This window comes from Salminus brasiliensis, chromosome 20 (assembly GCF_030463535.1).
Source record: "Salminus brasiliensis chromosome 20, fSalBra1.hap2, whole genome shotgun sequence".
Lineage (NCBI taxonomy): Eukaryota > Metazoa > Chordata > Actinopteri > Characiformes > Bryconidae > Salminus > Salminus brasiliensis.
The window spans coordinates 32,474,894-32,492,288 of record NC_132897.1 but is presented as its reverse complement, the minus strand read 5'-3'; the positions used below and the strand labels follow the sequence as shown (position 1 = coordinate 32,492,288).

General features: G+C 46.9%; 1 protein-coding gene across 13 annotated transcripts in view; it reads left to right on the top strand.

Moving 5' to 3' along the window:
• Nucleotides 1-17,395, top strand: part of arvcfb (ARVCF delta catenin family member b) — a 225,530-nt gene that overhangs the window by 662 nt on the left and 207,473 nt on the right. For 10 of the 13 annotated variants that reach the window (XM_072665137.1, XM_072665134.1, XM_072665135.1 and 7 more), the window contains exon 2: nucleotides 2,016-2,168. The exons of the other annotated variants lie outside the window; for them this stretch is intronic. The gene's annotated coding sequence lies outside the window, so the exon portion shown is untranslated. The remainder of the gene's footprint in view (nucleotides 1-2,015; nucleotides 2,169-17,395) is intronic. 13 annotated transcript variants of the gene reach the window in all.

Sequence of the window (17,395 nt, the reverse complement as noted above, 5' to 3'; positions counted from 1 at the left end):
TATTTCTCTCTGTATTTACGCCATTGTTTTGCAGCCTCCGTCAGTCCAGTCAGTCAGTCAGGCTGTCGAGGCGAGCTGTATTTCTCATTACTGACTGAATACATGTCTGCTTTGTAGGTCTGAGGTAGATTACGGCTAAACCACGACGCACTACAGCACCCCGTGGCCAGATATTAGCCCACCACCAGCCAGGGGTCTTGCAGTGGAGCGGAATTGTAGGCGAGTATCAGAGCCTCGGTTATGTCGTGGGCACGTCATTGTATCCAATACCGAGTTAGCTAGCTAATGTCAGGGCTTTAGTTGTTGGCATTAGTCCCATGCTGTATGGTGTGCTGCTTCACCAGCAAAACGTACACTTAAGCTAACCAGTGACCCTGTTTACGCCTGGACACGTCACATGACCTCAGGATTGAATCTGGATTAGGCCACACCACATAAAAAGTGGTCTGAGACACATTGAGACACATTGTGATCTGTAAAATTGGGGAATTTTGAGACAGTAACTCAAGTCCCAGCAGTCGGATTTCAATCTGACTAACCTGAGACCCGTTTGACGACCCAGTGTCAACGCATGTGGCTAAAATCTTATCCGGATGCAATACAGATACTAGTCCCATGGTGCAAACGGGGTCAGTTGGGTCAGATGATTTTAGTCAGATGATTTTCCCACCCTTACACACCGACCAAGCCAGCCAGCAAAATCGCCAGTCATTCTCGAAACCGCCCTTTAATATCAGAGGGTCTCCCGTCCTCTCAGCACTTAAATCGTGAAGGTGCGAATGAACTGAAATCAGGCGTTTTGTAGTGCTTAGTTTTAGACTTAAACAAAGACACAGCTCCCTGTTACTAAATATATAGACACGTACTTATGTAATTAATGAATATCTATTTTTTTGGACACGTCTAGGATCCTCTGGTGTCCCTGGACGGTAAAGTTGTGATGTCCCATCTCCCAAAAAAGTACATCTGATGTTTTAACATGTAGCCGCCAGTGTCCACCGAACGTCAGGCACACTCTGTGATGATACTGGATTTTTTCAGATGGGCGTTTAGAGACCGACTGGCCTAAAGGGTGTCCCAGATTTTAAAGCACGTCTGTCAACCAGTTTTATGTTAACCATGTTATTTTAACAGGTCCTCCTTCTTTTGACCTGTTGGTGCTGCTGGGATATCCAGGTAGATCCAGCCATGTCATGTACGATATGGGATTGTTCAGCTTGGCCTTAAGATTCCCTTAATCTATTTGAGATGGTCGTAATTTGAATGCTTTAATGGTTAAGCTCAGCAGTGGAGGTGTAACGAAAAAGGCATCGGCCTGGATGCTGCACAGGCCAGCTGTGTAGTAGATGCAGATTTCTGCAGTGTGGAAAACAGAACAACTGGAGTACATGTGCAGCATGAATGAATATAAATAGCTTGGATCATTATTATGGGCTGCTCCTACGTTCAGCACGTGTGTGTGTGCGCAGCTTCTGATCCAGTCTGTATCTTCCTGGACGATGCTGCGTTGAGTCAGACAATTTGGCGTTCTGAAAATGACCATTGTAATCCGTTATGACGTGTGTGTATCCTCTGTTTTCCACCGAGAAGCATTCGCACTGGCAGTTAAGCTAGCGCCTATTTGGCTGCTGGGTGCTGATAGAAAGATCTTTTAAAAGCTTTTCTTCTTCAAGGAAAAATGTTGTTTATGTGGGTTTAATTTCTTGTGAATCCTTCCTTTAGCCCACCACAGTGTACAGGTCTGGTTGCAGTATAGAAGTGTTGCATGTTTAGGGAATCCACTGGATCTTAACTAGACGTAGGACTAGGTAAAGGCCAGTTTCCAGGCTGTGTATTAAGCCTAGTCATGTCAGTGGAAGGTCTCTGTTGACCAAACTGTGTAGTCCAGGACTAGGCTTACTGGCCATGCACTAAACTGGGCCCACATGTATTACAGTGGTCCTCATAAGGGGGGGGGCACTTCAGTGGGAATGCTGATGCTCTAATTTAGCTCTTGTTTGTGTTTACCTTCCCAGAAGTGCTCGCAGTAAAGCCTGCACTGCGGACCAAGTATCTCAGTCAGACCAAAGTTCCTCAGCCCTTCTGCTTTTGGACAGTTCCGAGTAGGAAGTTTCAGCTGGGAATGCCCCTACAAGACGGATTTCCTACTTGGAAAGTCGGGAGAGTTTGTAAGCACTTCTATCTATTTGTGTCTCATTAAATCAGTCCTGTATAAACAGTACTGCTTAACTTCTATCTGTGGTAAACTCTGAAGTCTTTAGCTAACTGTTAGCTTAACCGTAACACTGTCAACTCATCGTCATTTCCCAGCTCTGACATCCGACTTCGGGGCTCTATGGAATGCGGCGTTGTTTTTGTACTGTAGTAAACGGCTCTTTTGTAATTATGTATTTAATTGCAGGTAGGGTAACGAAGAGGTCAGTTTGGTTCTTTGCAGCTCATACGGTACAGTTTTTCATAACTTATTGCCTATGATCTCGTCATTGTGTGTCCATATTGTTCCTCAAGGGTTCCTCAGGAAAGGTGGTGGCTCTGTGTAGAACCATGACACCTCCAAGAACCATGTGGATGTTGTGGTAGTTCTTTGTCTGATTGAAGGTGGAAAAGCCTTAGTATACGGTGTAGTTCTAGCTCTATTACACACCTGATTCAGCTCATCAGTGCATCAACAAAAGCTTCCACAAGCTGACTTGAGGGGCCCCGGGTGCACATCTTTGTAGGACCAGAATCAGGTACTCTGTCTTTAATGAGAGTGCTCCAGAACCCGACCCCGCAGACTCATAAATCATCTTTTCAAAACGTCAGCGAACTTCCCCTTCTGGTTCGTTTTGTATGCGGGTCAGGCGACAGAGTTGGCAGCGCCGCCATCCTTCTCTTAACCTCAGTTGACTTTCAGTTGGAAAGCAGAGAAACGCAAGGCCGTTTAATAAGCGAACCCACAGGTGCTTAATTATGTTACACCAGTCAGCTGTGCTGTGCTGTGCTGTGCTGTGCTGCGCTGCGCTGGCTGCACCTCTGTGCTGGTTCAGGGCTGATCAGGTTCGATATCGGCAGAGCAGAAACGCTCTCCTTGATTTCATTTTTCCGCCTCCATCACGAGTGTCTTTTGATTTGGCTTTTGACAGCGCTGAAAGTCAGGACTGAAAGTCAGGAAAGTCAGGACCGTCAGAAAACTAAACTACAGCAGCTGATCAATGGCACTAGATGGAAAGTCCTCTAGTTCAGCTGTAAACAGAGTCGTTTTGAGTGGGTTGATGGATTGATGGATTAACCTCTTCAGCGTACTTAAAGCTAAAGTAAAAGTTGCGACAGAGGGTTTTTGAGGGGAGCAGGGGTCTAATGCGCTACCACTAAGCTCGAAGTTCGAATTGCGAGCCATGCCACTTTGCCATCAGTGACCGGAGTACGAGAGAGCACAATTGGCCCTCTTCAGATGGGTAGACGGTGCTCTCCCCTCATTGCCCAGCCCTTGTGACTACGCATCCGTCACACATGTTTTTAGAAACGCTTGGGTGCTGATTCAACAGTGCGGGCCTGGTTCCTGGGCCTGGACGAAGAGATGTTTCCAGACAGAGCAGCTTTAATCTGCCGTAGTGAAATCAAATCCAGGATTAGTCCAAAGGTTGGTTGAGACCTTGCGGCGTGTGTTGGAGGGTCCCGCGGACAGATGGGCTCTTATTGGACATCATTGCTTTCGGCCGGAATGGGCACGAAGTGTAACGCACACACACACGCCTAAAGAATCCCACTTGTGTGAGCTGTGTGAGGGAGAGACTAAAAGCAGTGGAAGCTGATGCTAATGACTAAATTGCGAGCTCTGAAAAGACCCTGGTGCACGATGCAATTGTTGCTTTTAACAATGTATAATTGATAATTAAGCACCCATTTACTCGGTTGGCTCTCGGCTAACGAATTGCCGCTCGCTCAATAGCCGAGTCTGCAGTGAATTACTTCTTCAAACCCGTACTTTCACAGCACGCTTGAAGGCCCGCTTCGTTGGGGTCGAAGCCCTTTTTCTATAGGTGTCGGCCCACGTCACAGAGACGGCACAATTCAGGTCAGGACCTCGTCAATATGGCCAGTGACTAACGCCGCCTCTCTGCAGTGGTCACTGCAGTAGCGATGCTTACATGCTATTGCTACGGACGTTAATGCCGCCGCAGTCTTTGAGCAAGGAGACCCAACCTCAGTCCAGCTGATGCGGCTCTGTCCGTTGGCAAAGCTGACCCGGACCGCTGTACCAGGGAAGAGACCTTATGGTTGCTAGGGGAGAAGATTCGGTAGCCAGACTACGCACTCCAGACTGCTGTAGAGAAAGTGCTCACTGCCGGTCATTCCCATGGAGGGCCTTTTTCTTCGCTCCGCCACAATGGTGGAGGAATGTTGGTGTCAGCGCCCGTCAGCTGTTCCGCTCGCGGCTCACTTCATATGTTAATGAAGCGTCCTTATTATGTCAGCCGTGTCTAATTTACGTTGTTGTTTTGTGGTTTTATATATTTATTTATTTAGTTAGCTTTCGGATCTTCTTTATTGAGCTGCACGTTGACTGGGAACACGCATTGTAGTGTAAATGTGCGGCGCGAAAATCCTCAGAAGCTCGCCGAACGTGTCTCGTAGGCAGCCTATTAAAGTCACTCAAAAGTGCGCTAACTTTGCGAAGACTGTCAAGACTGACCAGGCGGCCTTTCTGGCCCGTCTCATTAGTCTGTGGGTTAGTTTTCATGGAGGAGGAAGAGGAGAGCAGTCCGAAAAAACTGCGGCTAATTTACCACTGGCTGGCTCCTTATCTACTACGGCACATACGTGTAGTATCCGCTTTCGACGACTTTAACTGGGGTTCCTTCATAATTAGCTATACTATTAGTCTCTATTAAAACCTTGTAAACGCGTTTGCAGATATTTGCAGCAAATATCTGAAGGGAGTGCAGGGCTGTGGTTTGTGTGCATAGAGAGACCGTGATCTGCAGAGGACGTGGAAATGGGAAGAGACAGAGGAGAGTCAGAAAGCACAGGGCTAGAGACTGGCAGTTGGAGGGGGATGCTCTGTGAGGGATGTAAGAGAAAGCCTCTCCAAAGAGCTGAGAGGAAGAGAGGGAGGCAGAATGTACGGGAGAGAAACAGCAAGATGTAGAGGGCAAAAAGATGATGATGAATGCCTGGTGTGTGTTTTGGAGCAAAGGCATGTTTGGAGAAAAAAAAAGGGGTAGAATTCATGAAGAGAGAACACCTTTCCAACTGTTAAGCACAGGGGTGGATTGATTATGCCTTGGGGTTGCGTTGCAGCCAGTGGCACTGAGCACATATCACTGGTAGTGAAAATAAAAAGCTGAATATGAAAAAATAATGAGCTTCAACAGCAGGATAATGACCCTAAACACCTCAAAATCCACCATGGGCTACTTCAAGAGGAGCAAGCTGAAGGTTTTGCATGGCTCTCACAGTCCCCCGACCTACACTTCGTCCCCTGCTCACTTTCCCAGTACAGTAATGTTGAGCAGGCGTGCCCAAACTTTTGCATGCCACTGTATCTAATGGAGAGGAAAATACCAAGAGCGAGAGATGATTAGAAGAGAGAGAGAGAGAGAGAGAGAGAGAGAGAGAGAGAGAGAGATCCGTCTCCCGTCTCTCCTGAAGAATGAATGGTCCTTTGAGCACACACCTGCACTCTCTCTCTCTCTCTCGCTCTCTCACTCTCTCTCTCTGGGTATTTGGTATGCTGTAGTTTCTTCTGGTCTTGTGTGGGGGCATCTGCTTACATGCCCCCCCCCCCTCCCCCATTCTGCTCTCCTCTCCTGAAGCAGCAGTGGATTTAGCCCGACCCGACACATCCGCCGTGTTTAAGCATTTATAGATTAGCGCTTTTGGCTTGGGGGCAAATTCGCTAGGTCATAAATCGTGGCGTAGTTGGGCATATTTTTCTGCTTTTTGGGAGAACCGGGCATTAGCATGCTGTGTGTGTGTGTGTGTGTGTGTGTGTGTGTGTGTGTGTGTGTGTGTGTGTGTGTGTGTGTGTTCTGGGAAGAGGCAGGGTGTCTGAAACGTTAGCTGTTAGGATCTGAGAGAGTCTTTGGTCTGGTGGTCTTTTTGGATTCAGTGTGGGAAATGGTGGTCTTTTTGGATTCAGTGTGGGAAATGGTGGTCCTTTTGGGCTCCGCCTGACAAGAAAAGCTAATAGCACTTACAGCGTTCTGCATTGTTCGAAGGATATTCCATTGGTAGGTTGTTTCTAGGGAGTTGTAGATGGTTCCTTGGGTGTCTTATTGTATTATTGATGGGATGATGTTGTGGCATGTGGTTGCTGTGATATTTCGGTGTTGCTAACCGGTTGCTGTGGTATTGTAGATGGTTTCTAGGGTGTTGCTAGGCAGTTTTTAGGTGAGAAGAGGTTGGGGCTTAGAAATGTAGGGCTGAACAACACCAATCCTGCCTTGCCACTGCTGCGAAGTTGTTTACGCTGCCAGGGAGACGCAACCGTCAATCAATACGCCGCCTGACACGGGTTCTTGGAGCATTTATCGACTATTAAAGTGTATATTTAGTGTAGAATTAGTATACTCTTAGCCCACAGCTTAAATAGAGAGTCTTGACAGGGGCTTAAGTCAGTAGGCCCTCCGTTAAACTGCACATTTTCAGAGCCGCCTGTTTGAAATTGACTAAATTCAATCTTCTTCTCTTTTTTTCCAGAGTTGCTCGGTGCTCGCTGCTGCCAGCGCTTTTTTATTCCATACCTGCTCTCGTTACATAATAATATTTATTTATTTATGACCTTTCCACACTTTGTATTTGTTTTAAGGGCATACAGTGCACCGCTCTGGCTGCTGCACTGCGTATTTGGAGAGTGGTTATTATTTCAGATAAACACCTTTTTTGCTCTGTCAGAACGACTCTTTTTTTTTGTTTGTTTGTTTTTTTTGTTTTTTTCCTCAGTGTCCCCTCCTGACTCTATTTGACTCCTCTGCTTTAAACGAGATTCACCCGCATTATCACTTCTCTCGCTCTCTCCCTCTCTCTCTCTGAGCTCAGAGTTATTAAAAAAATAAATAAAGCGCCCGTCACACCAGGACAAGCCGGACGGATGTTAAGCTCTTTCCCTTTTGTCCCCTGGAAGGATGAGGAGGCCATAACTGCGACAGCAATTAAGAGCCAAATCCCTTTCTGCATCCAGCAAGCACGATAAAAAAATTATATGAAAAAAAAAGCATGCGGACTGTGTTCCTATTTGATCCGCCTGACCCTTATTTCTGAACGACAGCGGCTAAAAGCGAGAGACATTCAGAAGAGGCGTATGAGCTGTGGCCTTGCTCTCTCTATCTCTCTCTCTAGCTCGCTCTCTTTGACTGTACAGGACTTATCCAGTTCATGAAAGGTAAACCAAGAATTATTTATCTAAATCTGGTTGTGTTCGCAGGTTCAGTTGACACTGAAGCAGCGCATGATCCTCACTGGCTGGTGGCGATCCATCTTTACGGCTCAGTTGGGCCGGTTGGCTTTGTTGTTGTTGTTGTTTACAGAAGAACGTCAAATTCAAGGGTGTGGTGTTTGTAGTTCGGCCAGGAGCAGGACATGATGGGCTCCGGGTGGTCCAACTGCTGGGTCATGCTGCTTGCCATCAGCAACCAGAGCCAGAGAGAGCACAATTGGCCTTGCACTCTCTTGGTAGGTAGATGGCTCACTTCAGTGTGATGCTGGCCGGCACGGGCGTCTGCTAGCCGATGCATAAGAGCTGGGTGCCATTGAGCTGACCATGAGTTTTATTCTTTATCGGTCATCCAATCGGTTTAGATTGATCATGGACGTTATGGAGTTTATTCCAGGTTTGACGTATCCAGGAAACGGCCGAAATCCTCAGCACGGAGGAATCGCCGAACAGAAAACTGAAGTTTCCACTCGTCTGGCCTCGTCCTCAGTTGTGGACGAGATTGCAGGATATCTTGACTCCAGTGTTTGGGCTGTGTACCCCTGTAATCCTCTTTGCCTCAATCTGTAGTCGGTCCCACGCTGCTTGACTGGGGTTTGGGCCTGACTTATGAGAATGACTTCTGGTAAGAATTCCCAGGCACTTCCTAGTGTGATTACCAGGCTGTCTCTATCTTGGAAGCTTCCAGCTTCTATAGACTTCCTCCTTGTTTTCACTGCCAAAAGAGCTGCTTCGTATTCCGCTAGTCCCTGTGGTTCTCTCCCTACCTGCCAGGCTGAGCCGCTGCACTCGGCCTCTGCTGGCTGTCTTGGATCACGGTGTATGGATCGACTCTGGCTCGATTATGTCTGAAGCTGAGGGCTGCCTAACTGTAATCGGTGTGCCTTCCTGGGAGGCGGGTCTGTGGCGTGTCTGAAGGTGAATGAGGGATACCGGCTTACCTGGCACAGAGAGCCTGCAGCGGGCTGTTCGCGCGTGAAGGCCAGAAATGCATGACTGTATGTCTTCTGGTTCTGGTAACGATGCACATTTTAGTCATTTGATTATTCTTGTGGTCAGTTTCTTCTTCTATTTCTTCTTCTTCCATGCCCAGAAGCCTGTAGTCTGTTGACTGAGTGGTGAGATCGATGGGCCTCGTCTTGTTTTTGGCCGGGATCACTTTGCTTTGCCCCTGTAGAGAGCAGAGGACTGTGGGAAACGGATGTCCTAATGATCTTTGCTGTGCTGCAGAAGCGTGGCCCCTGGAGCGAGAGAGAGCAGAAGACAAGGGGAAAAAAGAAAGAAGGAGAGGAAGGCTAGCTTGAACTTTCTTTGAGGCCCACTCTCCACTGACAACCTTTTGCCTTGGAGCCAGGTTAAAAGGTCTCGTTCCAAATCTTTCGGATTAACTGTTGAATGAACCCCTTATGTGCCGGGAAATATATGCATAGCAGTGCAAACTGGGTGAGCCGTTCCTTAGCGGGGTGGTTTCATGGAGTTTACGAGATTAAGCAGCATTAATTACTGATCACTTTATTTAACAGTTGTTCTCTTCATGGTCGGGCTCTTCCTTGCACATCAAAAGCCGTGGAGGGCTTGACGATCTGGGAGATGAAGCCTCGTCAAGTGATGGCAACTATTTAAAAAGAAGTTATTTTGATTGAAAAGAGCAGCTCAGCACTGTTGGAAGATAATGATTTCTTCACAGCTCTTTCCAAGTAGCTAGCCTTACTCTGTAGTAAGTGCTAAGAGCCCTACCAAATTGGACTCTGCGGACATCATTGGAAGTAGAATCCAGTTCTACAGAAAGTGAGCTTTAGCAGCCCGGGCTACTCCCCTAAGCAACTGTTCTGTTCTGAAACTTTCTTTTAATTGGTGACTTATGGGGCTGTATTGGAAACTCCCGCTCTCATCAGCTTGTTGATACCCAAGTTTGGTCCTGAAATTTTCGCGCCGCATCCACAGTTGAACGCTACCCAGTTTTTTATTGTGTTTTGTTTGTTAAAACCCGTAGACTCTTGCACTGGTTTTGCTTTGGGTTAGAAGACTCTTGAGGCTTAGTGGCAGGAACTCCAGAAATAAAAACTAGAAAATTTTGAAGGTTTGGCGTTGGCTTGTTTGCAATATTCGCTTCAGTGTTCACATACTGAAACAGGAAAGTTGGCGGAGGGTAGTGGGTTCTCGGTACTTTGACCCACTTGATTCAGCTTTCAGCTAATGATGGGCTGGATAAGAGAGGCATACAGTGTCTTAACGGCTTATGCCGCTCTTTAGGTTTTGCTATGCAATTTTGTTTACCTCGATTTTAGCCGGGTTCTCAGTGTGGCATGGTCTGTGCTGGTTGGTTCTACTCAACAACCGGTGAAAACCGATGCTACTCGCCTCCTTTTTCTTTCGTTTTAGGTCAGCGCAAATGGCGACGTTAATCTGCATCTTCTAGGTAACATAAGGCACAAATGGTTTGGGACGTGTTCAATTCGCTCGAACAACAGATTGTAGTCGTTTAGGGTGCGATGGACATTTTTTCATTTGAGAGGAAGTGTTGGATACCAAATCAAAGTTTCATAATCTTCTACAACTAACATAGTGGTTATAGCCACACATAGAGCATAAAAGTGGGCCGTCTCTGTGGCCTTAAGGATATGTTTGGGAACCGCTGCCTATAATGCTTAGGGGGAAGCATTACAGAGAAAACAAAACAGGGCCAACAATGAAGCCTTGGGGGATCCCACAGGTAAGAAGACTTCTCATCACAATCTACACTCAGAACTTTGGGGAACAGAATAGGCCTCATCCAGCAAATTGGAGAGGTTTCCCCGTATTTTAAGGATCATTAGAATTCCAAGATTCCATGATGTTGGTGTTTGTTTCCCTGCATATCATTTTTAACATTGTAGAAAAGTGCTATACGACTGAAGATACCTTGCGCTATGCAGAACAGGGAATGTCCAGCGTCTGTGTTGATCTCTTCAGTTTAGGCTGATGTCCTGTAAACACCTGGGATGTGATTTGCATGAGGTTTACAGCGCAGTTCTGGACCGCCTGGGGTTGACCGATGGTCCACTCAACCTTGCCTACCACTGGGAAAGCCTGATGGAGATGCAGTTCAGGGGCAGAGGTAAAGACATATAATAGCCAGACTCTCTGCAAAGCTTCATCTTTTTGCGCCGTCAGACAGAGACGTTCCCTGGCGTTCTGGCAGGGTCATGGAATTCACTGTAGATGATTATTCAACCTTTCCTGCTCCAATTCAGGTGCGGATTTACAGCCCGGGAAGTTGTACCTTCTAAAAATCTGCTGCTCTGCTGCTGTTAATGCTGCAGCGGTGATCAAAATTGATTTTGGCTGCCACTGAGCTCTGCGAGATTAGAAGGTTGCGTGCGTGCGTGCGTGTGTGTGTGTTTTGTGAGTGCGAGTGCTCACAAGCATGCATACACAGCGAGTGCATGTTCGAAATGAGATCTGCTGTTGCAGCACTGCATGGATTGCATACTTGCAGAACGCTGACTTGCACATTCCTCAATCCTTTCTACCGATTTTTACACTCAGCGGGAATATCACGGAAAATATCACGGAGCAGTTCTGCGGATACGACTGGATAAGACTGGAGAAGGCCCAAGACAAGTCAATAAAACTCTCACAACAGCAGGTGGCAGCACAACCTGACCGTGATGAACGTCTTCTGAGCAATTGCAGGATTCCAGAATTCAGAGGGATGCAGGTTCAAAGTGCTTGGGCTACTTCGCCAGCTCAGAGGTTGCAGGGAGTTACGCCGACAGAGGAACACCGAAGCTTGCGTCAGCCTAATGCTCGATTTGTACAACAGCATGCCTCATCTGACACATCGACGTCCAGTGCTGGAGGCTTTTTGTAGCCCTACGCTGGGATGCTGAAGGTAGAGATCAGGGCTTTTTTTTTTTTTTCTGCAGGGGTCAGCACTGGAGATGGCTTTTTTTCCATGCCTGATTGGGCCTAAGGAACCTGGAGCAAATGTGTAGATGCTATGGAAAAGTAAAGTGCTGCCACAGCCCTTTTCCCACTGTGTTTCAGACGCTGATTGATGGGAAGATGTAATCGTGTTCCTTCTTGCTTCCAAAAGCAGAACTGCCTGATATGGAGATTTCCCAAACAGGCCCATAATTGTGAACATGTTTCATAAAAAAGTGATAATCTGCGTCTTCTGTGATCCGTCTTCGTTTCCAGTTGAGGAACACTGGCCTCCTTCCAAAGGCATCATTCATAATTAGGCCCAGCGTTTATTTGCATTTTCTGGAGCAGCGAAGGAACAAAACTGCAGAACTCATTCAGCAGGCACTCATCTCCCAGCTAATGAGTGTGCAGCCTGCCATAGGCTGCAGTAAATAAGGGGGTATTGTAGGCCGGCACTGTAACATGGGAGACCGGAGACTCTCAGAAACAATGGCATACTTTACAGCATGTGTAGTGCTCTTGGTTTTCCAGAGTAGGGAATAGTGCTTAAGCCCATTTCTGTTCCCCTATAACTATAATAGTATCCTGTATAGTGCTCCTGGTTTTCCAGAGTAGGGAATAGTGCTTAAGCCCATTTCTGTTCCCCTATAACTATAATAGTATCCTGTGTAGCGCTCCTGGTTTTCCAGAGTAGGGAATAGTGCTTAAGCCCATTTCTGTTCCCCTATAACTATAATCGTATCCTGTGTAGTGCTCCTGGTTTTCCAATGTAGGGAATAGTGCTTAAGCCCATTTCTGTTCCCCTATAACTATAATAGTATCCTGTGTAGTGCTCCTGGTTTTCCAATGTAGGGAATAGTGCTTAAGCCCATTTCTGTTCCCCTATAACTATAATAGTATCCTGTGTAGTGCTCCTGGTTTTCCAGAGTAGGGAATAGTGCTTAAGCCCATTTCTGTTCCCCTATAACTATAGTAGTATCCTGTGTAGTGCTCCTGGTTTTCCAATGTAGGGAATAGTGCTTAAGCCCATTTCTGTTCCCCTATAACTATAATAGTATCCTGTGTAGTGCTCCTGGTTTTCCAATGTAGGGAATAGTGCTTAAGCCCATTTCTGTTCCCCTATAACTATAATAGTATCCTGTGTAGTGCTCCTGGTTTTCCAATGTAGGGAATAGTGCTTAAGCCCATTTCTGTTCCCCTATAACTATAATAGTATCCTGTGTAGTGCTCCTGGTTTTCCAGAGTAGGGAATAGTGCTTAAGCCCATTTCTGTTCCCCTATAACTATAATAGTATCCTGCGTAGTGCTCCTGGTTTTCCAGAGTAGGGAATAGTGCTTAAGCCCATTTCTGTTCCCCTATAACTATAATAGTATCCTGCGTAGTGCTCCTGGTTTTCCAGAGTAGGGAATAGTGCTTAAGCCCATTTCTGTTCCCCTATAACTATAATAGTATCCTGCGTAGTGCTCCTGGTTTTCCAGAGTAGGGAATAGTGCTTAAGCCCATTTCTGTTCCCCTATAACTATAATAGTATCCTGCGTAGTGCTCCTGGTTTTCCAATGTAGGGAATAGTGCTTAAGCCCATTTCTGTTCCCCTATAACTATAATAGTATCCTGTGTAGTGCTCCTGGTTTTCCAATGTAGGGAATAGTGCTTAAGCCCATTTCTGTTCCCCTATAACTATAATAGTATCCTGTGTAGTGCTCCTGGTTTTCCAATGTAGGGAATAGTGCTTAAGCCCATTTCTGTTCCCCTATAACTATAATAGTATCCTGTGTAGTGCTCCTGGTTTTCCAATGTAGGGAATAGTGCTTAAGCCCATTTCTGTTCCCCTATAACTATAATAGTATCCTGTGTAGTGCTCCTGGTTTTCCAATGTAGGGAATAGTGCTTAAGCCCATTTCTGTTCCCCTATAACTATAATAGTATCCTGTGTAGTGCTCCTGGTTTTCCAATGTAGGGAATAGTGCTTAAGCCCATTTCTGTTCCCCTATAACTATAATAGTATCCTGTGTAGTGCTCCTGGTTTTCCAGAGTAGGGAATAGTGCTTAAGCCCATTTCTGTTCCCCTATAACTATAATAGTATCCTGCGTAGTGCTCCTGGTTTTCCAGAGTAGGGAATAGTGCTTAAGCCCATTTCTGTTCCCCTATAACTATAATAGTATCCTGTGTAGTGCTCCTGGTTTTCCAATGTAGGGAATAGTGCTTAAGCCCATTTATGTTCCCCTATAACTATAATAGTATCCTGTGTAGTGCTCCTGGTTTTCCAGAGTAGGGAATAGTGCTTAAGCCCATTTCTGTTCCCCTATAACTATAATAGTATCCTGCGTAGTGCTCCTGGTTTTCCAGAGTAGGGAATAGTGCTTAAGCCCATTTCTGTTCCCCATAACTATAATAGTATCCTGCGTAGTGCTCCTGGTTTTCCAGAGTAGGGAATAGTGCTTAAGCCCATTTATGTTCCCCTATAACTATAATAGTATCCTGTGTAGTGCTCCTGGTTTTCCAGAGTAGGGAATAGTGCTTAAGCCCATTTCTGTTCTTCTATAACTATAATAGTATCCTGTGTAGTGCTCCTGGTTTTCCAATGTAGGGAATAGTGCTTAAGCCCATTTCTGTTCCCCTATAACTATAATAGTATCCTGTGTAGTGCTCCTGGTTTTCCAATGTAGGGAATAGTGCTTAAGCCCATTTCTGTTCCCCTATAACTATAATAGTATCCTGCGTAGTGCTCCTGGTTTTCCAATGTAGGGAATAGTGCTTAAGCCCATTTATGTTCCCCTATAACTATAATAGTATCCTGTATAGTGCTCCTGGTTTTCCAATGTAGGGAATAGTGCTTAAGCCCATTTCTGTCCCCCTATAGCTATAATAGTATCCTGTGTAGTGCTCCTGGTTTTCCAGAGTAGGGAATAGTGCTTAAGCCCATTTCTGTTCTCTATAATAGTATATTAATATTAATAACTATAATAGTATCCTGCTGTACAGTCCAGGGAATAGTGATTACGGGACTGTTTCTCTATTCTGTAATCGTGTTCTGTATAGTTATTCAACTTGGGGAATAGTGATTAGGGGACAATGTAAAGAAACGAAGGAGGCTGAAACTGGGAGGGAGGCGGGAGCGGAGAGAGAGACAGAGGGTTCTGTAATGGTACCCACGAAGTCCCACAACGTGCAGTATTGATCCACCAGCATGCTAATGCCTGTACCTTCTCTGCCTCTGTGCTCAAACACACAGCTTGGCGCTGCGACCTGAAGGAAACACTGCAGTGTTTATTCACAGCAGTTTATGGCGGTGTGTTGGGTGGCAGGGGGGGAGGGGGGGAGCAGAGCACAGAGATGGGGTACAGGGAGCATCATTTATTTCCAGAGGAAGAAGGGAGAGAGAGAGAATAGGAAGTACCTCTCCAACCATCAGACAGTTGCTCATCCATCCGCACAGTCCCAGCGGGAGGCCTCGCCTGCTGTGTGTCGAGTAATCGCGGGACAGAGAGAGGAAGACGTGAGGGAGAGAGAAATGGTGGAATGCAGACAGAACGCGGAGGCGAGAAAGGGACGAGGAAGAGGTCGAGCACGGAAGAGAAGGAGGGGAGAGAGGGCGAGCAGTATGCTCTCAAAAAGGGTACATTGGGGGTAGTACCGCACTGTAGAAGTACCGCCTCTGCCTCCCAGAAGCTGTACTAAACTTTGAAAAGGGAGCCAGTAGTTGTTGTGGACCCATTTTTGGTACCTTATTCTTTAAGAGTGCAACAAGGCCACAATGTCATTAACGTGAAGCACCAAAAACTAATTGAATACTAATGACGCCCCCTTGTGGACGGTCCTGCTAAATAAGAGAGAGTTAGGGCGATTGCTTGGTCGGAGCGGTTCATTCGAGTGAGTGTGAATACCATTTGAACTCTGGTGCGCTCCAAACGAGAGGGGAACAAGGGGAGGTGGTGAAGAGGAGAGAGAGGAAGATGGAGGTGTAAGTGTGGATGGGATTAAGGGGATAAAGAGAAGCAGAGCCGGAGACATTCCAGAGAATGGGAGGGTTTGGAAGAGACGAGACGAGGCGAGAGAGAAGATGGTAAAGAGGACATAGGCTGTGGGAAGGAGGGGAAGGGCGATTAGGGAGTGATGAAGAGGAACAGATGGTAAAGAAGGAGCAAAGCGAGATTATGAGCGAAAGACAGGGAAGCGAGGCGGGGAAGAGAGGAAGTAAGAGTAAAGAGAGTGGTTCGGTGGGAGCGGGTTGAGAAAGATGGCGTTCAAGTGATAACAGGAAAGGAAGGATAATTGGGATGACGAGCGATGGGTGGGGGGGGATTTCGGGATGGAAAGAATAAGGATGTAAGCAGGCGATCGTGAAAGAGCGAGGGAGAGATGAGTAAAACGAGATTATGGCAGAGGCAGAGGCAAGGGGTGAAAAGAGAGAGGGTAGCTTGATGCTAGTGGAGATAGAAGAGGTGATGACAGAAGAGTGAAAGAGGCAAGACTGACAGGGAGATGAATTGACAGGGTGACTGAGAGAGGGAACGAGAGATGGAGGAAATGATAGCAGGGTGGTAGAGCGAGAGAGAGAGAGGGAGGCGGGGTCGGTATCATGGGAGCGGGGATTGATTTCATCATGCTGGATGAGCTGAGCCGGGGGTGGGGAATCTCTGGTTGCACGCGATCCAAGGGCAAAAATCTTGTTTGTGCCTCGTGCACCCTAGAGAGCACCTGCTAATCCACCCCATGTGTCTGTGTGTGTGTATTTAGCCCTCTGTGGGGACCTGTGGCACTGGAGAGTTGCTTTCAGTTTGAGTTAAAGTAATGATTTAAGGTCATTTACAGTTCCGAGAGTCCGAGGTTTGGCGTGTTTTAGTTTTGCGCTGGGTCTACGTGGCTGATGTAGCTGACGAGCAGTGCATGCTTAAAAGGAGGCTCCTGTGGCGTTGGTGTGCTGATGCAGAATTCATACATTGTTTATGGGGTAGAGCGGGGTTACGGCAGGCAGTCAGCACTCATGGAAATCCCATCGATTTCGAATGGCTCAGCGCCTTCAGTCGAACTGACCTTGTTATGATGTCTTGAATTAGAAGCTGTAGGGAACGCTGATGTTGGGAACCTGCTGTGTGCTGCATTACATCACTGATCAGCGTCAGGGGATCACTATACTACAAGTGTTGTGAAAAAAAACACTGGGAGGTGTATAAATGTGACAGAACACAACTGGCAAGAACAACATGTGGGCAGGTACAGTTTCGACTGGCGAGCACAGTTGACCTCGCTCTCTCTGGATAGTTAGGATGGCCCTCCCTTTCTCCCTGCGATGGCATCCAATGCTGGTGTAGCAGAAGTAGTATTAGTGTCCTCCTCCAAACGTGTCGAACTCCAGTAGAAAATAAGCCCTTCCTAGCCTTCACCCTTTCACCACTGACCAGATAACAGGCCCATATGGGGTCTGCATGTGTGGCCCACCTGGGAACCAGAAGGTTCTGCCCATAGGTTCCATGTGTTTGCCCCACATATGGATGCCCAACTGGGTCAGTGATGTGACCAGGAAGGGTTCAGTGGGTAGTAACGTTGTGATCCAGTTGGGAGGCCCAACTGGGTCTCATTAACCACACCCATACAAGCCCACCTGGAACCCAACTAGCTATGCTAACCATGAGCATGTTGGCTGGGTGGTAGCATCTCTGGTAACACAGATGGCAATGGGAAGACCCCGGAATGACAGGAATACAAACCTGTATGAGAGAGAGAGAGAGAGAGAGACAGATGAAGTACCCGCTTTGGTCGTCCTCTGCAGTATGTCCTGGACATAAAGCAGCCTTGTCTTTTGAAGCTGTGGTGCACACCAGATCTTCTAATCCGTGTTTTGTCTCTGCGTCAGTGTCTTTGAAGCGCTGAAGAGCTGTCGAGCGCAGCCCTGCTTGTGTATAATTCTGCGAGACCCCCTGCTGCCACCGAGCGTGCGCTCACTACGAGGACGCAATCCCTTCTCCAGCCGACTGTCCGTCCTATGGGCTCATGCGATGGTCTTTGGTGTAAAAGGTAATCACTACAGGTTGTATGGATGTTTGCAGCCATCCTAGCACTCACTCTC